This window comes from Protopterus annectens, chromosome 8.part1 (genome assembly GCF_019279795.1).
Source record: "Protopterus annectens isolate FY-2018-M chromosome 8.part1, PAN1.0, whole genome shotgun sequence".
Lineage (NCBI taxonomy): Eukaryota > Metazoa > Chordata > Ceratodontiformes > Protopteridae > Protopterus > Protopterus annectens.
This window is the reverse complement of record NC_056742.1, coordinates 165,181,337-165,206,917: the sequence shown is the minus strand read 5'-3', so window position 1 is coordinate 165,206,917 and position 25,581 is coordinate 165,181,337.

Below are 25,581 nucleotides of genomic sequence, written 5' to 3'. Positions count from 1 at the left end.
TAATGCACATGTTACACATGATAATACTGTATGAGTTCGGCGAAATTATATTACAGATAGGATCGTTTTAGTGATTGGCGTTGTCGTAGCAGGCAGATCACAGGAATGATTCCATGTATGAGAAAGTCCTCACATTTGATTTTTGAAGAACAGCACTGACTTCGGACAATGTACACACTTCTGCATGTTTGCAGATCCGTCCCTTCCCTCTTATGCACAACCTATTATTCTATCTACTGTTGAGGTTTGTAGGGGCACTTTCATGTTATTTTTGTCTGCAAAAGGAATGAATGTGTTACAGGGAATGTACTTCTACATATAGATGTATGCATGTGTGTATGCATATATACTTATAACGAACTCACTGACCTCCATGAGGTGGTCCAATTAGAATCAGGCCATCCAACCCTGACCCACCTGGATCCATAATTTCATACCCATGGTTCTTCCACCCCACCCCAGTTCGACATACATGCAAACTATCCATTCTCTGGTTGCTATCACAGCCATGACACACCTCCACACATTGCCCTCTCCCCAGCATTAGGGACCCTACACGTATGTTGTCCCAACCCATGTATCATCAGGCTCTCTCACCATTTAGTCCTTGAACATACCTGCCCTTGCTTGTGTAATGGTCGGAGTTCCAACCATCCTAGCAATTTTTGGGTAGTCCCACCAGGGACTACCCTGTGATTGTTTGTAAAGTAGACTTAGCAGATTGACAGTGTTACTCCCACTGGTAGTATCCTGCCTGTGGTTTTAGTAGCAGTACTTTGCTCACCCCTGCCCAGCTTGATATGACATACGCTGACAGCACTAAATAATACTGGAGTTGCTGTTGATTCCCTTCTCATTATTTTTGTATGCTTTATTGTCACAACGTTCATTCTTCATAGATTTTATATATATATATATATATATAGATATAAATATATATATATATATATATATATATATATATATATATATATATATATATGTGTATTATATATCTGTACATACACATGCACATACATCTACATAATTATATACATTTCCTATGCTGGGCACTGCTTACGCACGCGCAAACGCACTCAGACTTGCTTACTGGTACTTATATATGTTTACTACTGCTTATTTGTGCTTACACCTGCTTACTAGTGCCTTATTCATTATGACACTACCACTTTGATTGAATGACATTAGTTAAATATTTCATGCGGTACTCCAGTTCACATTTACATGTTATTATGTAGGTTATAAAGCAAAACGATGTATAAATATGTTCATATACACATTCCACATAGAAAATGATATGTGCTATAGTGGGACTCGCACCATGAATGCCTGTTCGTTAGGCAGATGCTTTAACCACTACACTATTGACGTTAACGTTGATTCCGCATGTTTTTTTCTATTGGATTATTTTGATGTGTAAGCTATGCTAAGCAGAGGGCAGTGATGCGCAAACACGCTGTGCTTCACTTACACTTTCAATTATGAACCAATACAAATGTAAAATAAGGACAAGGGGGAATCTAATTGTGATAGCTCTAGGGACGGGGCTCAACATTCCACTTCTTGGTTGTGTGTTTACTACTTTGCTTTTATTTTAGTGTTCGTGGACACTCTTGTATGCTTAGCATACATTTCAGTATCCACGGACACTGACTTATTTGCTTACTATTAGAGGTGGGCTCTAATAGTAAGCATAGTAGGTTGTGCAACTGTGGGGGCATGTTTACTCCTCTGTAGAGCACTTAAATACACCCCCTGCACTCGCACACATTTCCTGTGCACGCTGAGGGTGCGGCAGAGCGCCCTCATATATATTCATATGGCGCTTCTGCACCGTCTGTAAGGTGGACGCTCTGCGCAAGGCTAATACCGTCCTTGTGCCGAGCTTCATGAATCCCGGGTAATGTCTATGTTTGAGTTATAGTGTTGAGTCACAGAATTGGCTGCATGATTTTCATCCTCAGACACTTTTTACAAAAGGCCAAGCTATATCTCTCTTTACTTAATAATATATATATATATATATATATATATTTATATATATATATATATATATATATATATATATATATATATATATATATATATATATATATATATATATATATATATATATATTCATATGTTCATAGGTTCATAGGTAGGTACTAGGCTATTAGACCTAGGTCCTATATAAGCCTAGCCAGACGGTATCCTGGCTTTTGCCAACCAAGAAAATTATTTTCCTGTACCCCTGTCAAGCAGAGCCATAGAAGTGATCCCCAGAGTGAATTTCCTATCTCCCATCCAATCATCAAGATTTTTCTTGAAGAGTGCTAATGCGGAGCTTTGTTTGATATAGATAGGTAGTTTGTTCCAGAGTATGGGAAGTCTCTGGGACAGGAATCTATCCCTCCAGCATGTTCTGTTTATTGTGGTGACAAGATGTAGGTCCCTAGAGCATGTAGCTCGGAGGAATTGGGATTTCTTTACATGGAGCATGTCCAACAGCTCTGGGTTTGACATAGCTTTGTATGTTAGGCAGAGATTGTCTCTGAGTAGGCGATATGCGACAGAGTAAAGCTGGAGTTTTTTAAGAGGGTCTGTATAGGGCATCTATTTGAGGCTAGTAATCCTCTTTGTGAGGTATTTCTGTGGCCTTTCCAGTTGTTGTAGATGTCTTGTGAGGTACATACCAAAAGGGGCATTGTTCTCTGTAATGGGTCTGATGAGTGATGAGTAGAGAGGAACAATGACCTCTTTTTTCCTGGATGAGAAACCTTTTGTGATGAGGTATGCCATGTAGAAGGATTTCCTGACTACTGTGGCGATGTGATTATCAAAGAATAATATATATAATATATCGGTGGATATAAAACATTTACACACCCCTTTTAAAATGCCAGGTTTTTGTGATATAAAAAATTAGACCAAAATAAATAATTTCAAAACTTTTCCCACCTTTAATGTGACCTATAACCTGTACAATTCAATTGAAAAAAAAAACAAATCCGTTAGCAGAAAAAATATAAAAAATACAAAATGTACAATATGCTGGTTGCATAAGTGTGCACACTCTTAAACCAATACTTTGTTGTGTGTGCACACCCTTAAACTAATACTTTGTTGAAACAGCTTTTGATTTAATTATAGCATTCAGTCTTCTTGGGTACACACCTGCCTTCAATTAAAGAGACTCTGATTCTCCCCAAATAAAGTTCAGCTGTCCTAGTAGGATTTTCCTGACATATACTCAGTTGTCTGCTACAGCAAAAGCCATAGTTCACAGAGAGCTTACAAAGCAACAAAGGGATCTCATTGTTGAAAGGTATCAGTCAGGAGAAGGGTACAAAAAATTTCCACAACATTGGATATACCATAGAACACAGTAAAGACAGTCATCAAAACTGGAGAAAATATGGGACAACAATGACCTTGCAAAGAACTGGATGTCCCTCCAAAATTGATGCAAAAACAAGATGGAAACTGGTCAGGGAGGCTGCCAAGAGACCTACAGCAACACTGAAGGAGCTGCAGGAATTTCTGGCAAGTACTGGTTGTGTACTACATGTGACAACAATCTGCTGTATTCTCCATATGTCTGCACTATGGGGTAGGATTGCAAGATGGAAGCATTTTCTTACACAGAAAAACATCCAGGCCTGGATAAAATTTGCAAAACAATACATCAAGTCTCCCAAAAGCATGTGGGAAAATGTGTTATGGTCTAATGAGACCAAGGTTGAACTTTTTGGCCACAATTCCAAAAGGTACGTTTGGAGCAAAAACAACACTTTGCATCACCAAAAGAACACTAACCCCACAGTGAAGCATGGTGGTGGCAGTATCATGCTTTGGAGTTGCTTTTCTTCAGCTGGAACTGGGGCTTTAGTCAAGGTGGAGGGAATTATGAACAGTTCCAAATACCAGTCACTTTTGGTGCAAAACCTACAGGCGTCTGCTAGAAAGCTGAAGATGAAGAGGAATTTCACCTTTCAACATGTCAGTGACCCCAAGCATACATCCAAATCAACAAAAGAATGGCTTCACCAGGAGAAAACTTTTTGGAATGGCCCAGCCAGAGTGCAGACATAAATCCAATAGAAAATCTGTAGGGTGACCTGAAGAGGGCTGTGCACAAGAGATGCCCTCACAATCTGACAGAGTTGGAGCACTTTTGCAAGGAAGAGTGGGCAAATATTGCCAAGTCAAGGTGTATCATGCTGATGGACTCCTACTCAAGAAGGCTGAATGCTGTAATTAAATCAAAAGGTGCTTCAACAAAGTATTTGTTTAAGGATGTGCACACACAACAAAGTATTAGTTTAAAGGTGTGCACACGTATGTAACCAGTGCATTGTACGTTTTTTATTTTTTATATTTTTTCCCTAACAGATTTGTTTGTTTTTCAATTGAATTGTACAGGTTATAGGTCACATTAAAGGTGGGAAAAGTTTTGAAATTATTTATTGTGGTCTCATTTTTTAATATCACAAAAACCTGGCATTTTAACAGGGATGTGTAAACTTTTTATAGCCACTGTATATGGAAGAAACAAGTATATTGTAATGAAAAGGTCAGAATCTGGATGTATGTTCGGCAGTATAGCATACAGGATTATGACTATGTGTTGTTATCAAAATGCAACATTTAATCCTGTATTAATTCCCTTCATATTCACTTGTGTTCTGTATAACCAGATACCCTAGTTTGGTGCTGAAGTAGGAAACATATTACTTGTGGGTCTTATATGATGAACAGATGCATTTAATAATACAATGGAAGCTGCCACATCACTGTGGAGATACTGGCAAAATTTACAAGATGGAATTCAGTCTTTTACCACTGCTAACAGTCACTTGTTTTAATCAAAATCATACCAAAGCTGTCTGAACACATCTTGCCAACTACAGATGACCATTTTAAAATCAGTGCATGAGAGGTCATGCCAGTGGTGATATAAAAGACTATGCAACACACACCAAAAGAACTGCTGCCATAATTTTTACAAAATAGTTAAATTTATGTTTTTAGTCTTATGCTTCCCTCCCCGTAACCTTGCTCATGGCTCTTCCACCTTCACTCAAATGGCTAATTTGTTTGAGAAGAATGTGAGATGGGTGTTCCAGTGCTAGGTAAGAGTCTTATGGCTCATTTATTCCTGCCAGGGTATCCCTATCAGCCTTCTATTTCTCAGAGAGATTCAGGCAGTAAACAGTAGGTCATCCTGCTGTTCCTAGTGAGTGTGGCTTACCCTGTCTACTAGGGAGCACCCCCTTCTCTATCAGCAGCACTTCCAAGCCTGTAATCACTACCCCCAAAGGGGAATGTGTAAACACATAACATTTTCCCTTTGGTTGCAAAGTGCGACTATAGTAATGGCACTGCTGACTTGACTGGCTTGGAACTCCACTATGTGAACATCTAGTTCTCCCTCTACATGTCACCCATGTGGAAGGCCAGAACCACCTCCCTTCCTCCAGGATGGGTGAGCAGGCAGCAACCATTCACTCCCATCCTGCCCAGCCAGCTGGTTTGCTAATTGTCCTTGGATCACCTGGTGTTTCATTAAAACTTTCTTTCTGTATATCATGGTGCTAGACTTATATTGGTTTTATGATTTGAGTGAATGTTTGCCATACTGAATGCAATATCACAACTTGGTAATTCTATGTTATGTGAAAGGCAGTGTAATCATATGAGCACCACATTTCATAAATATGATACACACAGTGGATGATCAGATAAAATAATGCGTGTGCATTGCAATGGAGTGGCACAACCATTCAAGATGCCTTCTCTGTTTTGCCCCTTTGAATTCAAGGATATACACTGACTCCCCTGTCACACAAATAGGATAAAGGGATACTAAAAATGAATGAATAAGTGAATGAATGACAACTGTCTGTAGTCTACACCATGCATTTTTTTTTCAAAATAGTTATCATTTCCTTCATTACGGTATTGTATGATATCTTCCAGGAAAGAAGCAACATGATACTGGTATAGTTCAGGACTTAGGACATCATGAGTGAATTTCTGAATTCTTGGAGCTAAAATGAAAACGAGTATGCTATGATCATTAGATGAAACGTCTTCAACAACGTGGACCTGGAAAACACATAAGACATATACTGAGGTGCTGCTTACCTTAGCTCAAGGTTGGTTTCTCATGAATGGGCATGTGTGTCTCACTGGGGGAAGGCCATCCTTAAGAATTATGAGGCATAGATTTCCAGATCATAATGAACCATACAAAAAACTGTGAAACAAATTCAAACTAAACAAATTTTCTTTTGTTTATGGTGGTGTGGCCTCAGACTCTGACTATATAAGAAAGAACTTACCCCCTGTCCAAAAACATTTTTCATTTTTTTGAGATGTGTTCCATTTTGCAGTTATACGCACAGATATCTAAGATACAAAATAATATTTAAAAGAAATACACCAGAACTTTGGGGTAGGAGATACTTCTAAAGCACCAAAGCTATGTTTGAGTGAAGAAAATGTGAAGTGGTAGACCTAAAACAGGATGACTTGAATCGGAGTGCAAGAGACCATTACAAATGTTTTTCATAACTACAGATTAAGCAAACAGGGAAATAAAAGACTGGAAAATGTTTTTTCCTTGGAGAAATGGGCCATGGATAGGCCAGAGGACCAAGTCCCATCTATGTATAGTGCATGCTGGAAATTGTTCAAATCCGTAAAATACATGATGACAGTGCTGAGATGTATGGAGAAGCCCAAAGACTAAAGTATCTTTCAATATAGTTGCCAATAATGGTAGACTGGAACCTGACAGCATGGTAAATTTGGGGGGATTTGTTGGGCTGGGCAACTTCCAGTGTAATGGCACAGGATTTTTTTTGTCAATATTTGCTTCAGACTTTTTTATCTCTCCATTTGGACCCAATATTATTTTATAATGTTCATAATCTCATCCTGTATCTCTCCTATTCCCTCTTTTGCTTCTATTTCAACAGAGTAAATCAATCTATTATTAGCCATCCAAATTTATAACTCAAATCTAATTATTTTCCCTCTAGCATAAGGAAGGTTGTTTTTATTGTGACCACTGTTACTATTTAAAATTTTAAATACTTTATAGCACTTTTGTATATATTTTTGCACACAGATTGATTTGTTTTAAATGTTTTTAAACATGTAAATTGACTCAATGTTTTGAACCTTGAAAATGCATGCCATTTGTATATTTTAGTTATATGATGAATGGAAACTGTTATGTAAGTAAAGAGTTGTCAGTAAAAATTCAATCAGATGAAGTCCAGGTAAAGTGCAGTAAATGAAAGTGCTTACTCAATAAAATTCTTGAGAGTTTTCTGCTTGTCTGTTGAAACCAGACAAGACCATTTTATGTTCATTCTTTCACTGAGGTACACATTCTGAAAATGCTATACAGTTAACTGTTTACAGAAGTAAAGAGATATACTTAAAGTAGTGTTGCTATAAGCCCAAACAATAGAAAATAATAGAGAGTAATGTCCTCACTTTTCAAAAAAAAAAAAAAAAAAAGCAAAAAAAATTCAGGAGAGGCAGATTATAAATAAATGGGCATGAGACAAATAAAATGGAAGATATGAGACAGTGACAAAGACAGAAGTTAACTGCAGCACAAAAAAGTCCCTAAAATGAGAAATATTGCAGAAAAAGTGTTACAAGTTACAGCAAATTCCTTTTCATACCTCTACACATTTCTGAAAAAATTATTCCAAAGCAGTATTTATTCTGCAGCAATACATTGCTGCATTTTATTTTTATTTTATTTTATTTTACATTTGTTGACCGGGCTAGTCTAGCTGGATATATGTCCATTTTCAGTAGAGGCCCGGGGAGATAAGCTCCAAAGTTTAAAATGAATTTACATTAAAGAAATACATGAAAATAACAGAGTAAAAGAAAGCATTATAACTGGAGACATAGTTATAAAGTGTAAAAATGCAGTAATTATAACATGAATGTTAAAATATTGTTACAAGTGACATTCTGAGAGAATACTATCATCATGTACAATAATAGAGGGTAAAGGAAATTAAGAGGAACATAATATATAAAGATAGTAGGAAGGAGATATAGGTCTGTTAAAGTAAATGAGAAGTAGACTTTGGGTTTTAACGTCTAGCTTTTAGTCATGTGTCAAGAGCTAGAGTTAGTCAGGATTAGTACAGGGGCACAGCCATTGTGATTTGAGGTAGAGCTTAAGTCTCCTTTTAAAGAGATTTTGAGGGAATAGTAGAGAGCTCAGAGGGAAGCAGGTTCCAGTGTTTTCCAACAGTGTTAGACAAAAGGGAATCTCCAGCCTTGTTGTTTGCTTTGTCAATATTTGCTAGAAGTTTGTGTGCGGATCTAAGGGACTTTAGGTTTTGGTAGGGGTAAATAAGAATAGATAGTATAGGTGTTTTGTCAAGTTGATAAAGAATTTGATGGGCTATGGCTAGTTGATTAATTTTTAGTTGCTGCTGTAATTCAAGCCAGCCTAGTTGCTTTAGATTAGTACAGTGGTGGGTTCTGATAGGGTTACCTGTAGCAAATCTAGCTATGTTGTAGTAGGAGTTTTCTAATTTCAAAAGATTCTTTTTTGACAAGTTAGTAAATATGGGTGAGGCATAGAGAAGGGGAGAGATAAGGTGGGAGTGGGCGATAGTTTTTCTAGATTCTGGTGTGAGGAAAGGTTTGATTCTGTAAAGAGAGCCTATTTTTTTATTAATAGTTTTCAAAGTGTTGCTTATATGGGTATCAAAGTTACGGTTGTTGTCAATGGTAATGCCTAGTAGTTTGGTAGTAGGATCTTGTGATATAGGTGTGCCATTTTTAGATGTTATTGTAAAGTCTATATGGGGAGATTTACTGGAAGGAGTAAAGAGTAGTTTATTTTTTTTTGGGTTAAGTAAGAGACAGCGTTGTGAAAACCATTCTTCTACAGAATTAAATATGTGTTGTGTAAGGGAGTGAAGATCTGATACAGATGTGGCTGAGCAAATGAGTGTAGAGTCATCTGCGTATTGTATGCATATAGCTTGGGGAACTACTTGGTGGAGGTCATTGATAAATAAAGAAAACAGGAGGGGACCCAGAATGGACCCTTGGGGGACACCAATGTTAACAGGTAGCTGGGAAGATAGAGTGGAGTTCCAGAGTACTGCTTGATGTCTGTTATTTAAGTAGGATTTGAACCAGTTAATAGGTTGGATTTCAAGTGACAAAGATTGAAGAATGTGTATGAGTATTTGGTGGTTGACCATGTCAAAAGCCTTGGACAGGTCTAAGAAAAGTGCAGAGGAAAGGGTGTTATGGTTATGATTTTTGTTGATTGTGTCTGTAAAGGAGAGGAGGGCAGTGGTGGTACTGTGGGAAGGTCTAAAACCATGTTTTAATTCCATTAAGGGGTGAAGAAAGTTTCTAGAACTATGGTAAACATTCTACTTAAAAAAAAAAACAGTGACCATAGAACCAAAAAAAGAAACATCTCTGGCATTAGGTGCACTTTATATTGTTAACTGCTTGACCCTGGAAGACAGTCTAGTGAAGACAGTGCATTTTCTGCAGCTATGTAACATTTTTGAGAAAGAGGGTATACCACAACTAGTAAGACACCATTGTGAAATTCCTGCAAAGATTTCGAGAGAAGTATGAACATTGTGCAGACTCCAAACTATACAACATCTAAGACAGAGTAGGAGACTAAGTTAACAGTTAACCATAAAGACAGATGGCCTATGAGGTAAAACTGCATGAAGAACGGTAAGCTAATTCCCTTATATGAGGATGGTTATGTGACACATAATATATATGTTTATACAAACATATACTCACACACACACACACACACACACACACATATGTGTGTGTGTGTGTGTGTGTGTGTGTGTGTGTGTGTGTGTGTGTATGTGTGTGTCTGTGTGTGTGTGTGTGTGTGTGCCATTGCCAGCCTTCCTCATGAATGCTAACTATAACCATAACTCTAAACCTCCCCTGTCCCTAAACATTAGCCTACACATTACATTGCTAAACACCCTTTCCCTAACAGTATCACTCCTAAAACGACACTTGATCTTAGTTTTGCAGCTGGGGTTTACTGACTCTTATTCTAGGAGAGATGTAATCAGAGTTTTGAGATTCATTCTTAGTAAACATTCAGTATTTTGAGATTCACTCTTAGTAGTCATTCAGTGTTTTGAGATTTACTCTTAACAGTCATGCGGTGTTCTGTGAGTCACTCTTAGTCGTCATTCATTGTTTTGTGATTGATTCTTAATAGTCACTTAGTGTTTTGTGAATCACGCTTAGTAGTCATGCAGTGTTTTTTGATTGACTCTAGTAGTCATTCAGTGTTTTGTGATTCACTCTTAGTAGTCATTTAGTGTTTTTTTTGTTTGAATGTTAGTAGTCATTCAATGTTTTGTGATTCTGTCTAATTTGTTGTATCATTAGTTATTTTCTTTTACATTTTCAGCCTTTCATAATGGAAGCATATATAACACACAGATAAATATAGAAAAACCTGTATCTATATCATCTACGTCTATACCTATATCTACAGCTATATCTCTCTTTATATATATAGACATCGTTTTAACTCTGCATATAATGTTATAAAAGATGGGATATAGTCTTACTAGTCATGAAATTTACCCTCTCGATTCTGTCTAGTTTGTACCTAGAATATCGGATGTGCAAATTGTGCTGCAGCAAAGGAGATGGCATTCCCGAATAACCTAAATAAGTCTGGAGATATTTCACTAGCAATCCAGAAAAAAGGAAGACAGTTAAAAGCATCTTTGGAATGAGTTAAAATTGTTATGAAAGGCTGTTATTTTCTTAGTGGGCCTAATAACAAAAGTCATTTTTATAAACTGTCTTTTGTATTCCCTATAAGATTTATTCCAGACCATTTTCCTTCCGTTTAATGAAACTGCGTCATTTTCTTGACTCATGGTTTCTCATGTATATTATTTTGTATCACTATAAATATGTCTATGTATATATATATATATATATATCCATAACACAGATATGAGCCATGAATGCAGATCACACAGTTTCTGCTTGTCAAAACTACTTTTACCAAAACAAGAAAGGGTCAGAACTATACAGGTCACAGAAGGATTATAAGCACTCTGTTTTTGTGATCAGTCAATTAAAAAATATGACATTACCTTCACACATAATTTATTTGAATAGAGGCACCAATATATAAAGTTTTTTTTATTCACTTATGTGTAGGGTTGGGGTTAGAGACATTTCAAGGGTTAGGATTCACCCAATCCATAATTAATCAGGTCTGCTAACCCTAATTTTACACATTACCTTATGAAAATATTTTCCCTGACAGTACTACTACACATGACACGTGAACATATTTTAGATGTAATAAACACATACACACACACACACACAAACACACACACACACACACACACACACACACACACACACACACACACACACACACACACACACACACACACGCCCCTAGTGCTAGAATTGTGGTATATTCGCAAGTTTTGGCATTAGAACAAAATCCTGCTTTCTTTCATATAAACACAGCACTCACACAGTGGAAATAGTCAATGTTCCAATTGAAATCCCCATCACTCAAATAAGTGCTTCTGATAACAAACAAACAAAAAAAACATAACAATAAATTCTGTTGACTAAAATATATTCAGTGTTACTGCAATCATATGCATATGCATGCATCACTTAGATTAACTATTGGTATAGTCAACATCTCTTTGTCAAATAATTTGGTCAACAAAATAGCTGACTGACAGTTGTATGAGATTACTACATTAATAGGACACAGGAACATGCCCTTTCCCTTGTACTGTGCAATCTGGGAGTGTGAATATGAAATTGGAAGAGGGCATGGGGGGGTTCAGCATTCCATACAGTAGGTTCAGAGAGGAAATTGTTTTATAGTTGCATGTTTCAAGGTTATTCAGAGCTTCTCTGTACCAGGCTTGAACACCTGTGAGTACAAGACCTTGGGTTCATGTAAAACCGTATGTGGACCTACAAAGCCAATTGATTTGCTCTAAGCATCTCAGTGCTATTCAACAGTTCTGTGTTACAGTTATGAATTTCCTTGAAATTATCACTGTTTTTCAGCAGGTACTTGTTAAAGAAACACAATATCTTTGTTACTGTACTGCTCTTAGATCATTTTAACAGTATTCTGATATTTCCTAACCTCCCCTGATACATTGAAAGCTGTTATGAATTTGCCAACATTCCCCTATGTTTGCATAAATTTTGTCTGTATTTGGGAACTTTTCTCAGGCTTTGTGAACTTATTCCCAAGGATTACTGATACTGCATGAGTTCTGCCTTTTGCTGTAAAGCATTTGTTACTGTACTTGAGCTCAAAACCAGTTTGTTTTACATTAAGATGATTTTTTTTCAGCACTCTGGTAGGAGCAGAGGTCTGATTCAACCCATCAGAGTTGGGAACTGCTGCTGGATGGCTTATTGTGTGTTTATCTAATTGGCCCGAGGGCTTAACTGTGTAAAAATCTTTCATCCTGCTGGTATAAAAGCCTTACATGTTTGGGAGACTGTGTTTATTTATTCAGAGCATCCCTGTGTCTGGCTTAGACAACTATGACTACAAGACCTTGAGTTCATCTAAAACCATTTGTGAACCTAGAAATCTAATATAAATATTCTTGTACTAACTCAAACTATCTCAATGCTATTTAACAGTTATCTGCAGCATTTATTAATTTGGTTAAATTTATCACTGTTTTTCAGCCTGCACTTGTTAAACAAATGCCATCCGTTTGTCACTGTACCACTCTTACATCATTGTAATAGTAATCTGATATTTACTAACCTCCTCTGATACTACAAAAACTGTTCTGAGTTTGCCAAAGTTCTCCTGAGTTTGCAAAACTATTTGTAAGTATTGCAATTTTTTCTGTGTTTGTAGAAGTTATCCTACACTTGCATACATTTTCTTATATTCATGAACTTTTCTCAGGGTTTGTCAACTTATTTCCATGGATTCCTTATACTGCAGGAGTTCTGTGTTTTGTGTAAAACATTTGTTACTGAACTTGAGTTCAAAACCAATTCATTTTACATTAAGAGGGATTTTTCTGTACTTTGGTAGGAGCATAGGGCTGATTCAACCCATCTGAGTTGGGAACTGCTGGTGAAAGGTTTATTGTGTGTTTATCTGATTGACTTGGGGGCTTAACCATGTAAACATCTTTCATCCTGCTTGTATAAAAGCCTCACATTTGCACAACATGCAAACATTGTTAGCTGTGCCTTTTATATAAGTAAACCTCTCCACTGCTTCCCACTGTTCATAACTACTCAAACATCTACTAGTTTGCACAGAGGGCAGCACCACTATAGGTCATCCCATAGTATACTATTAAACAGTCTCACTCAGACCTTTAAGTCACTCTCCCCTACTCCTTCCCATCTGCTAAGGATCTGATATAATGGATAGTTGCTTCTTTATCATCCCTGTTTCTGGACTAGTGGATATGGGCATCATGAGGCAGTGTAGTAGTAACTGCCTTACGTTCACTGACAATCATTTAATTTTAGAATAAAAAAACACAGTGTGTGACAGCTGTAGATACACAATGTCATTGGAGGCAAAGCTCTCACATACACACATGAAAAATGCAAAGGAGGTTGTCAGCGTTACACTCAAAAGATTCACTACCAACATTAAAAAACAAACACATAGACCCACATATGCAGAGGTACTCACTTGTAATCTACCCAAACCTCCAAGACTTCCTAAAAGCATCTCTCAGCTGCTCCATGCACACTCAAAAAAGACAGCACCTGACACAACGTGTAACTTTGTAACTCACAGTACCCTTGCCTCCAAATCTATAAGGCAACATACCACACAGCCAAACATTCTAATTATTGGGGATTCCATTGTAAGACATACTGATATCCCCTTACCAGGCTAAACAAGGACCACAGTGAGCTATCTGTCTGGAGCCAGGATCTGCCAGATCACTCATGCACTTAGGTCTTTAAACTACAAGTACTAGTATGACATGGTCATAGTCCATGTGGGCGTAAATGACCTAAGATGTACCTCATTGGATTACGTGAAGAGAGACATGATGGAGGCCTCTGAATATGTGTCTCAGGCAGGCATGAATCTAGCCTTGAGTAGCATTTGACTTTCACCAATGATGTTGCCATAGTACCAGCAAAAAAATGATTGACTTTAGCAAATGCCTTCATTTCTGGTGTCACACGGGGATCCAAAATCTGTAAGCCTCGGTAGACATGATTGACAAACTACAATTCTTTGCCAGAGATGGTTTGTACTTGTCACCACTTGGCTTCAGGTACTGTCAAAAACTTCATCTATCCACATATTGCCTTTTTAGGCTGTGCCAAGTTGTGAAACCCTTCAACATAGCTAAAATCACTTGCAAGTACCTAAAGGTACTGCTGCTTAATGCTAAGAGTTTAAATAAATTAAAAAAAAACTTTGCCCCCTGCAAGCACTCTTCACCCTGGAGAATGCAGACATATCTGCAGTCATGGAAACATAGTTCAGAACCATGGAAAGCACCCCTCCTATGAACAGCTACATTGCCTTTCATAGATTTTGATCCCCTCAGCTCAGGATAAAACAAAGGGAAATGGTATCTCAGTATCCATAAAGGACAAGTACACTGCTAGACTGGTCCAACAAAATAAATTGCTTCAGCTGTTCCATACCCAACTAACCATAAGTGCAACCCTTATCATATCCTTGCTAGCTATAGATCCCCCAATATGAGTCTGGAAGACCACATCTGGTACCTAAACCTACTTGAATCTCTTAACATTCATCTTAACACCATACTTATGGGTGACTTCAACTATCCCTCCATAAACTGGGAGAATTATATGACCCATTATTCATTTGCACAGAGGTTTTTGGACTTTGTCAATGCAAAGTCCCTGGAGCAACTAGTTGGCTCTCCAACTACTTGTACAAATATCATAGACCTAGTACTCACAAACCTGGGAGGATGCTGCTCCCTCCAATGTGTTAACTCCTCCCTGGTAAGATCTAACCACAAAATGATCTCATTTAGTATTACAACTAACCTAGAACCCCATCCAACTCCAAACTCGTTAAAAACTTTGCTAAGGCTAATTACCTCAAACTAAGTGACAGCTTTTTAAACTTCCAATCCCCTCTGTACAGGGATGGCACTGAGGCCTAGTCAAAGATGTACAGAAAGCACCATGCAACCACATTCATAGCTGCATAGAGGAGACAGTACCTGTGTGAGTTAAACCTCTGATTACTGGGAAAAATAAACCACCTTGGTGGACCCCTGGCATAAATAGGCTACTCAGCAAAAGGAAAAAATCCTCTCCAAAGCCAAGAAGGAACAGACAAAACAGTGAAAAATCGCTCAGCTATCTAAACAAGTAAATTATAGAGCTGGTCAAATTTGTCATAGCAAACTATGAGGCAAGGACAGTGTCCCAGGTGAAAGATAACCATAAGGGTTGATTTAATTATGTTCTTAACTTCAGGAAATATGCTCAGCAATGTGCCAAGTTAATCATGAAGGGCAACAACTACACCCAGCCTGAAACTATAGATTCATGCTGGCTAACAAGTTCACTTCAAACTTTTCCTCCCATCACCTCCTACCACACCTAAAGAAATACCCGTAACCATTCCCCTACTAGTCATTATGAGGGAACAGATTCTTACTGTGGTTGCTAAAGCCAAAAACACAGCCTCTATGGGTCCCGACAACATTCCAGGATTCTTCTTGAATAACATAAAACAGAATCTATCAGGACCACTAGAAACTCTCTTATAGGTTCATAGGTTCATAGGTGTTTATTAGGCTAATGACCACATGGGCATTTTAAGCCTAGCCATGTATCCCAAATCTCTGACAAGTTCTGATACCCTTGTTAAGTGTAAGCATGGACTTGGGAGATGAACCATTTACATGTTACCTGTGTACATTAGCAACATAGATGCCAAACCAGGGATGAATTTAGAGTTTCCCATCCACTTGTCCAAGCTGCACTTGAATTGGTTTAGGGAGGAACTCTGCTTCACATGGATGGGGTGTCTGTTCCATAGACGGGGTCATCTCTGGGATAAATACCTATCTCTCCAGCAGGTCCTATTTATATCACAGGCAAGGTTTAAGTCTTTAGAATGGGTAAATATGGTGATGTTTGTTTTGTGGATATGCAGGAGGACCATCAGAGTGGGGTCGGACAATGCTTTGTATGCCAGGCATAGATCTCCCCTTAAAAACATGTAGGAGAAATAATACAGGGATAGGGCCTTGAGGCAGTCTGCATAGGACATTTTACTTATGTTCTGTATTCTTTTAGTGAAGAACCTCTGTGGACATTCCAGTTATTGGATATGCCTTATTATGTACATACCAAAGGGGGCATTGTACTCAATGATAGATCTGATGAATGCTGAATAGTAGAACATGACTTCCTTCAACTTAAATGCCATACCTTTGTTTATAAGTTGCACAGCACAGAATTATTTCCTCACCACTGTAGACACATGATGGTTATAGGCTAGATTACTATCTATGTGTGTCCCTAAGTCCCTGACTGCTGGGTCAACTCTAAGGGGTGTCTCATCAATATGATAGTTACCAGGGATGGATGACTTACCAAAGGATACTATTATGCATTTATTGGCATTTAGTTTTAGTCCATGGCTCTGTCACTAGATGTCTGTCTGTGTCAGCCACTCCTGGAGAACATTTGTGTCGGTGCAAGATTCAATGGCAGCTCCTAATTTGCAATCATTTGCAAATTTAGTCAGCCAGAGACCACTGACATTGGCTTTGACCTCTGAGATGTAAATGCCAAAAAGGAGTGGTCCAGGGACTGATCCCTGAGGGACAATCCACTTGTGACTGACCTCTTTGTAGAGGTGGACTCCCCAATTCTAACTTCCTGGATCCTGTCTGTGAGACAATTGGCTATCCACTGGGTGACATACGGGTCTGTACCTAACCTCTTGAGTTTGCCAACAATACCTGAGTGGGGTATTGTGTCAAATGCCTTGGCCAGGTCAAGGTAGGCAGTGTTAATGATTTTGCCCTCATCCATTGCTTTGCTGACCTTCTCAAAGAAGTCCACCAGGCAGAGTAGGCACTACCTGCCCTTGATGAAACAAACTGGGTTAGATCCAGTTTTGGAGGTTTACTATATCTCTAATGACCATTTACATGATAATTATTTTCATGGCTTTAAATATAAGGCTAGTGAGGCTTATGGATGTGTAGTTTCCAGGGTCTGTAGATGGCCCAACTTTTTGCAGAGGGATGACTGTTGCCTTTCTCCATTCATGAGGCACAAAGCCTGTGTCCAGGCTACAGTTAAATAGTAATTCCAGAGGCCATGATAGGTCATGTTTCATGCTATTTAGAAGGCATCCTGGGATATTTAACTATAGCGAGCTTTGTCCCAAAAGAATGAAGGACTGCAAGAGTTGTCCCTCTGCACAAGAGGGCTGTTCAACTGACTGAGGGAACTACAGACCTATAAGTTTGACCAGTCTTATTTGCAAGACCAGGAAGAGAATTATCATGGACCTGATCAATAATGACATAGGAACTCTCCAAACACTGGACCAGATCCATTTTTGCTTTGTCAGAGGGAGGTCTTGCCTGTTCAGTCTGGAGGATTTCTTTGAGAAAGTCACCAAGGCCATGATGAGGATAAAATGGTACTTTCAACATATCTAGACCTGGCCAAAGCTTTTGACACAATCAACCAGTTGGACATCATAAATAAACTTACTGATTTAAGCATAAATCAATACATCGTCAGATCGCTAGCAAACCGGCTCACTGACAGAACACATGTTCCAGATAGGTGAATTCACCTCTGATAAGAAACCTGTTACTAGTGGTGTTCCACAGGGCTAAGTGTCGGAACCCCTTCTGTTTGGTATATACTTCTCTGTAGTGAAGGCCAATGTTGGAGGCCTCTGTCTCACTACATTCACCAATGATTGTAAGTTGGGATCAATGACTGAATCCCCAGATGATGTTAACATCCTAAAAACAGGTCCAAAAATTACAAATGACTGGGGTCAAAACCATAGTGTGAAACTAAATAGCAAAAAAATGCATAATCATAGCCTTTGGTAAATCAGCTATCCCTGCAAATTATAATATTAATAGCACCCCCTAAAAGAAGACCCAGTGATGAAGGACCTAGGAACACAGATAGACAGTAACTTAAACTTTGACCACCAGGTAGATATGGTATGGTAGTGAGGACGTCCTTCTGTGTGGCTCAACGTATAAGTAAAAGGCATGGTATGAAGATCAAACAAAGTCATAGTACCATTGTAGTTGTCCCTCATCAGTCCCATAGCTGAGTATCTAACCAGGCGCTTACACCAGCTGGAGCAGCTGCAGAGGTTTCTCACTAAAAAAAATACAAAGTGTAAGACACGTGTCTTACGCATACTGACTAAAGACCCTATCCCTTTTCACTGTCTCATATCATTTATTGAGAGGTGACTTATGTCTGAGCTATAAGACATTCTGTAATCCAGCTCTGATGAAAATGTGACACATTAAAAAGAAAAATTATACATGAGTTAGCATTCCATTCACCTAAACCTTATTTGTGATTTTAACAGAACTTGCTGGAGACAGATGTGTATCCCAAAGGCTACCATAAGCTTCACCACTCTTATCTGTTCCACATATAACCAAGGTAAGTATCCCATCTTCATAAAAGAAAGCCCGTCCCTGACTCTCTTCCAAAAGAATTTGGATAAATGGATGGGGAACAGTAAATTCACACCTGGAGTAGTGCCCATATCCTTATAGACAGAGGCAGTGTGTAAAATGATTCAGGTTCCAAAACTGAAGGCCCACAACCCTGATACTACCCCATCCCATATCTGGGGAATCAAGATATAATACTTCATATCCTAGGTGTGTAAAGGGTCTTGTGCCATTAGCCTAGTTATCACCTATGAACCTATGAATATGTGATGTTAACATTTTGTTTTTGATTATTTCATGTCAGTGTTAATGATATTGACATTTGAGTGTTTACTCATTTTTAAGTGCACCAATATGTGTGTGTGCATATTTATGTACACTCCATGTGTGTGTGTGTATATGTATATATATATGTATATATATATATATATATATATATATATATATATATATATATATATATATGTGTTTGTGTGTGTGTGTGCGTGTGTGTGTGTGTGTGTGTGTGTGTGTGTGTGTGTGTGTATATGTATATAAAGATTTAGACATGAGTAAGAATTATTTATAGGCGCACCCCGAACAGATACCAACCTGTCTAACAACAGGAAAAACAATGCTCCTACTTAAGAGTGAACCTGCAAGCTACCCTAAGAATTATAGACCAATAAATTGCCTTCTGATGATGTAAAAGAAAGAACAAGAAGTTTAAATGTATTAATGCCGACAGAGTTTATAGTCAGGCAGTAGAACAAAAGGACAATAAAATAAAATCATATGGAACAAAGGATCATTTGCTGTTAAATAAAGTCATAGTAGAGAACTGTAAAAAGGGGAAGAATCTAAGTATGGCATGGATTGACTATAAAAAGCATTTGATAGTATCCCACATTCATGGATAAAAGAGTACTTAAAAATATATAAGATACATTCTACACTGATTGACTGCATTACAGTGACCATGAAACAGTGGCAGACCACTTTGCAATTAAGCCATGATAAAGGACAACTTATTATTCCAGAGATAAAAATTCCAGAGTGACTCTGTCATCACTGCTATTCTGTCTTGCCCTTAACCTGTTAAGCTGTCTACTTAACAGCTTAGGTCATGGCTATAATTTGGCTCCTAGAAAACAACAAAGTGCAAAGACTTCTCATCTTCTCTTTGTTGATAATTTGAAACTGTATAGCTCATCAGATGAGGAACTGAAAACACAACTGCAAGTTGTCAAAACTTTTTTCAGATGATATAAGGATGTCATTTGGTCTTGATAAATCTGCAAATGGAGCAGGAAAACTGCAGCACCAGGTAAACATCAGTTTGGGACAAGAATGTGATATAAAAGAACTTGAGCAAGAGGGAGTGTATAAATATTTGGGAATTGATGATGGATCAACAATAAAACATGAACAAATGCAAATAAAACTTAGTAAGGGGTACTTCAGAAGACTTAAATTAATACTGAAAACAGCATTTACATCTAGGAGCAAAATCCAAACTATAAATCAGTTTGCTCTTCCTGTCCTAACCTACAGGTTTGGAGTGATTGACTGTCCCCAAAAGGTGCTGGATAGATTAGATAGGAAAACAAGAAGGATTTATAAAAATCCGTGCATACCAAGATTACATATTTCCTGTTCTGAAGGAGGGATGGGCCTCCTTGAAACTGATTACATGTATAGATCTGCAATCATGGGACTCCACACATATCTGCTGACCTCACAAGACCCAAATGTAGTTAAAGTTTTGAAACATGAGGAGAATAAATCTAAGATGACTTATCTGCTTAATTTAGCAGAAGCATATTGGCATCAAGCAAGAATAGAAATCAAACCAGAAGTAGATAAAAATCAGGCAGCAACTGAATGTGCCAAAAAAACAAAAGAAAGAATATAAGGTGAAGGACCAGATGAGAAGGCAAGAAATGTGGAAAAAGCATAAATATACTTGCAATTATAGAAAACTTCTGGAAGAACCTCATGTTGATCAGAAATGAATGAATGCAGGAATGGTTAAGGAGAGATGAATTTAAACTAAGAAATAAAAGGTTAGTATTGGTGGCCCAATATAGTGGGCTACATGCACGTTGGTTTACAAAGTCTGTAGAACATGTGGTAGAAACAGACAAATGTAGGTTTTGTAAAACAGAATTGGAAACACTTGCACACCTTATTGCTGGTTGCGGCATACTAATGGCAGAAGGACTGTATACTGAAAGGCATAATAATGTGGCGAGACTGATGCACTGGGGATTGTGCAAACATTTTGGTACTGAAGTGGCTGAAAAACACTGGAAACACGAGCCACAAACCATCATAGAAAATGGTGAAGTTTACATCACATGGAATCATCCATTACCAGCAGTTCAAAAGATAGATGCTAGAAAACCGGATGTAGTGGTCCAAGAAAAGAAGACAAAAGTAACATTGATCATTGAAATTGCCACACCCAGTAACTACAGTGTTCTGCATACAGAGAGACACAAAGTAATAAACTATCGATATTTGCAAGCAAAATTGAGAGCAATGTGGGAGAAAGATACCCAGATAGTTACAACAGTAGTAGGAGCAATGGGTCTTATGAAAAAGAGTCTACAATCATGTTTAGAAATGCTACCAATACATGTAACTCCATACGAATTACAGAAGGAGTCATCACTGGGCACATTGTGGGTTCTGCGAAGAGCAGATTTGGCTGTCATCAAAGAGTGAAACATTACTAATTTCATAAAATGCCACGGAGATGACAGAAAATGTGGACACAATTCCTTGAGCACTTTCGTTCAATTTATTCACTTGAACTTCTTCAGAAAATAAAACCTGTCTCACACTTCTCATGTCTAAAGCAGGCAGATAAAATCACATGACTTCAATGCCCCAATATCATTAAACTGTCAAACATATTTGCAACTTCATTCCAAAGGAATGTGTTTGAATGAATATACACTTTTCATAATGCTATATAAAACATTTAAAAAACTTCTACAATAAACAATTTTATAAGGTCTAAAACATTATTTTTACAATAAGAAGCATTTTATATTGATATTTTCATTTAGACCTGGTGCTCTATTGGCTACCAGGTCAATTTGCCATAAAGATTTTTTACATTCTAATAAAGCCTTATAGTTTCCTGAAAAATCATCATTGACTACTTTGTCTAAAACAAAGAAGGAAAATTTCTTGAAGTCTGGACAAGTGCTAGCATGTTTAGCGAGAGCATTGGTGAAATCTCTCTTTTTAATGGCTAAAATGTGTTTGTAAAGTCTCCTTTTTAAACATCTAATAGTCTTCCCAATATAAAAAGAGGGGCAGGAGTCACACATGGCCACATATACTACGTTCTCAGTCTCACAAGAAAAATTACCCCTGGCCCAGACAGTCCTATTACAGTGCTTGAATGTGACAAATGAAGCATTACAAATGTATCTAAATTGGTTACATTTCCTACATGCATAAGTGCCAATTTTACTGTTCGTACTTCCACTGGATACTGTACTGGGTCCTTGTTCTAACATATACGTAATGTTGGAGCACTTCTTGTAAGTAAACATAGGTCTCTGACCAACAACTTTGATGAGTTCACCATTACCTATCAGTACCTTCCAGTATTCTTTAATGATGTTTTTAATGATCCACGTTTCATTAACAATAGGGTAAGGACAGGCAGTGATGAAAACGGTGGTACCATCTAACCTACAGTTGTATGCAACTTCCAGGATGGCTTTAAGATTGGTCTAGCCATATTATCACAAAGTTGATAACTTCATTTTCTGTGTTTGCAAGCCAAGCCATATGATAACCCCTTTGTATAAAAAAATTTCTAAGGGTTATCATCTTTTGAAAGAAAATTGTGTCATCTGATGTGAGTCGACTCAGCCTAATCAATTGCTCCTTAATCAACCCTTTCTTCATGTGGGTTGGGTATAGGCTGCCCCTATGTAAATACTGGTTCACAAATATGTCTTTCCTATAATTACTGCTAACGAATACCTTAGCTTGTTGTTCAAAAGTTAAGTGTATGTCTAGGAAGTTGAGACTCATACCAAACCCACCTATACTAAATCTAAGGAAATTAGTCATGTTATTCAAATCATTAACAAACAAGGTGAATTAAAAATTAAATCATCTATATATCAATGGTACAGATATATTTTGTGCTTTAGTGGATGATTTGTTAAGTACTTAACTTCCCAGATAGCCATGACTATATTTGCAAAGGCCGGTGCAACCCTTGCGCCCATGGCTACACCTGATGTCTGTTTATAATATTGATCATTAAAGTTGAAAAAATTGTTGTCCAAAACTAATTGCATTAAATTACAGATGGTGTTTGTCTTGTCATTACTGAAGTCTGTAAAATATTCCCTTAGGTATTCTAATCATACTTCTTCATGAATATAAGTGTAGAGGGAAATCACATCTAAAGATAAATCAAAATAAAACTCTCCTTGAGGAGGCATAAACTTACTTATGACTTCTAACAAATGCCATGAGTCTGTAAGATACAATCTAGAGGCTTGAGCTACTGGATTTGAAGTGTAATCTAACAAGAGAGAAATAGTTTCAGTCTTGGATTTCTTAACAGAAATAATAGGTCTAAAAGGTGGATCTGTTTGAGATTTATACACCTTAGGTATTCCGAATAGTAGCCCCATCTTGGGATACTCCACCTATAAAAACTCATATGTATCATGATCAATGTTACCTTGGCAAAACATGTCAAACAGACCTGTATCCACCCTAAGATAGCTGGCTTTAATGATGTTAGAATCTACCAATTTGTAAGTGATATCATTCCGTAACATTTTCTGTAGATCTAACATAATCAATGGTGTTCATAATGACAATCATACCACCTTTGTCAGCTCTCATAGCTCTAAGGTTTTTATTACTGCATAGTTCACTTAAGACTTTATACTCATTTGAAGTAAGATTGAACATGTTTAAATCACGTCTAATGTTTCTAATATCTTTCTCACATATGTCACTAAATACCTGAACAGTGTTACATAAAGGTGGATTATAAGTAAGGTTACATTTTGACTTATTACTAGTAATATTAACACCCTGACTGACATCATGCAAAATGTAATTGAGGTTCAACTTTCTTAAGTAAAGCTTGAAATCAACAATAAGTTTCGTGGTGCTGACAGAATTACTAGGAATAAAAGAAAACCTCAGTATAAAGAAAAACCTCTGTCTGTCAGCCTGGGATGACATGCTCGACAAGCCATGTTGCTTCGCAAGAGACGGCTTGCACCAATCACCCCTAGGGTTTCGAATACTGGCCAAGGCTCTTGCTGCCCCCATAGTGCCTTTTTTAAGCAAGGCTCAAAAGTCAAACCCACCTCCGTAAACAGCACAATTAACAAAAAACAGGGTTATGCTACTCAACGCCAGGAGTTTAAATCTCAAAATGCACATGCTCGAAGCACTCCTCAATATGGAGAACGTCGACATCTGTGCAGTAACTGAAACCTGGATCAAGGCTCCAGAGAGCACCCCAGCACTACTGGGCTAAAACTCATACCACACATTTCAGCCACAGAAAATGGACTGAAACACAAAAGGGGGGGGGGGTGTATCCATGTTCATCAAGGATACCTACACCTTCAGGTTAGTGGTGCAGCATAATACCTCTGAGATCATCCATGTGCAACTAACATTGGGAAAATCTGTAATGGAAATTGTGGCCTGCTACAGATCACCCTCCATGACCCAGGACCACCACTCCACCTTTCTGGAGACACTGGAAAACATGAAGGTCCTACCGAACACCCTGATATTGGGCAATTTCAATTATCCTACCATACACTAGGAAAACTACTCGAGTACAAGCTCCCAGGCCCAGCGCTTCCTGAAATTGATCAACTCAAATGCCCTGGATCAGCTGGTAAACTCCCCTACCAGAGGTGAAAACATATTGGACCTGGTCATCACCAACATGGGCGACAGGTGTTCCAAACCAGAGGTCAACCCGTCACTGGTTAGAACAGACCATAAACTAATCACTCTGGATGTCCACACCCCACCACCACCCCCAACTAAGGAAACCACAGTAAAAAACTTTTCTAAAGCAAACTTCACCTTACTTAAGACAGAGGTGGTAAGTTTCACAGCCCCCACGCTAAAGGATAATGCTGCCCAAGATGCAGAAACCTTTACAAATGCACTCTTATGAGCACCTACAAGGATGCATGGATTGTGCCATCCCTAGCAAAACCAAGACTCACTCCTCGAAGAGAAGGAGACCAGTTTGGTGGACCCCTGCAATAAACAGGCTATACAACAGAAGGAGGAAACTAGTTCAGAAAAAAAGCAAATCCCAAGAAGGAAAGACATCCCTGATCAGTATCAGTAAGAAACTGAGGTCCCTCATGAAATCATCTAAGGCTAACTTCAAAAGAAAAATAGCCGAGGATTCAAAAGATAACCACAAAGCCTCCTTTAGCTATGTTAAGAATCTAAGTGGCAACTCGCAGATATGCACTGAACTAGTGCAAAATAGCACAAAATATACCAAACCTACTGATATTGCCAACATCCTGGCAGATATATTCAATGCAAACTTCACCCCCCTCTCATGTCCAAAAGGGCCCACAACAATACTGGAAAAGTGTAGTGTCCCAAAAATCACAGACGCACAGGTGAAAACAGCCTTTTCAAAAGCCAAAAACACAGCATCAGTGGGACCAGACGGTGTCCCAGGCTGCGTCTTGCACGAACTACAGAACAAACTAACTCCCTACCTAGACACACTGTTCAACCTCAGCCTCTCCACAGGCTATGTGCCCAAAGAATGGCACACAGCAGCAGTTATTCCACTCCACAAAGGAGGGGCCACAAC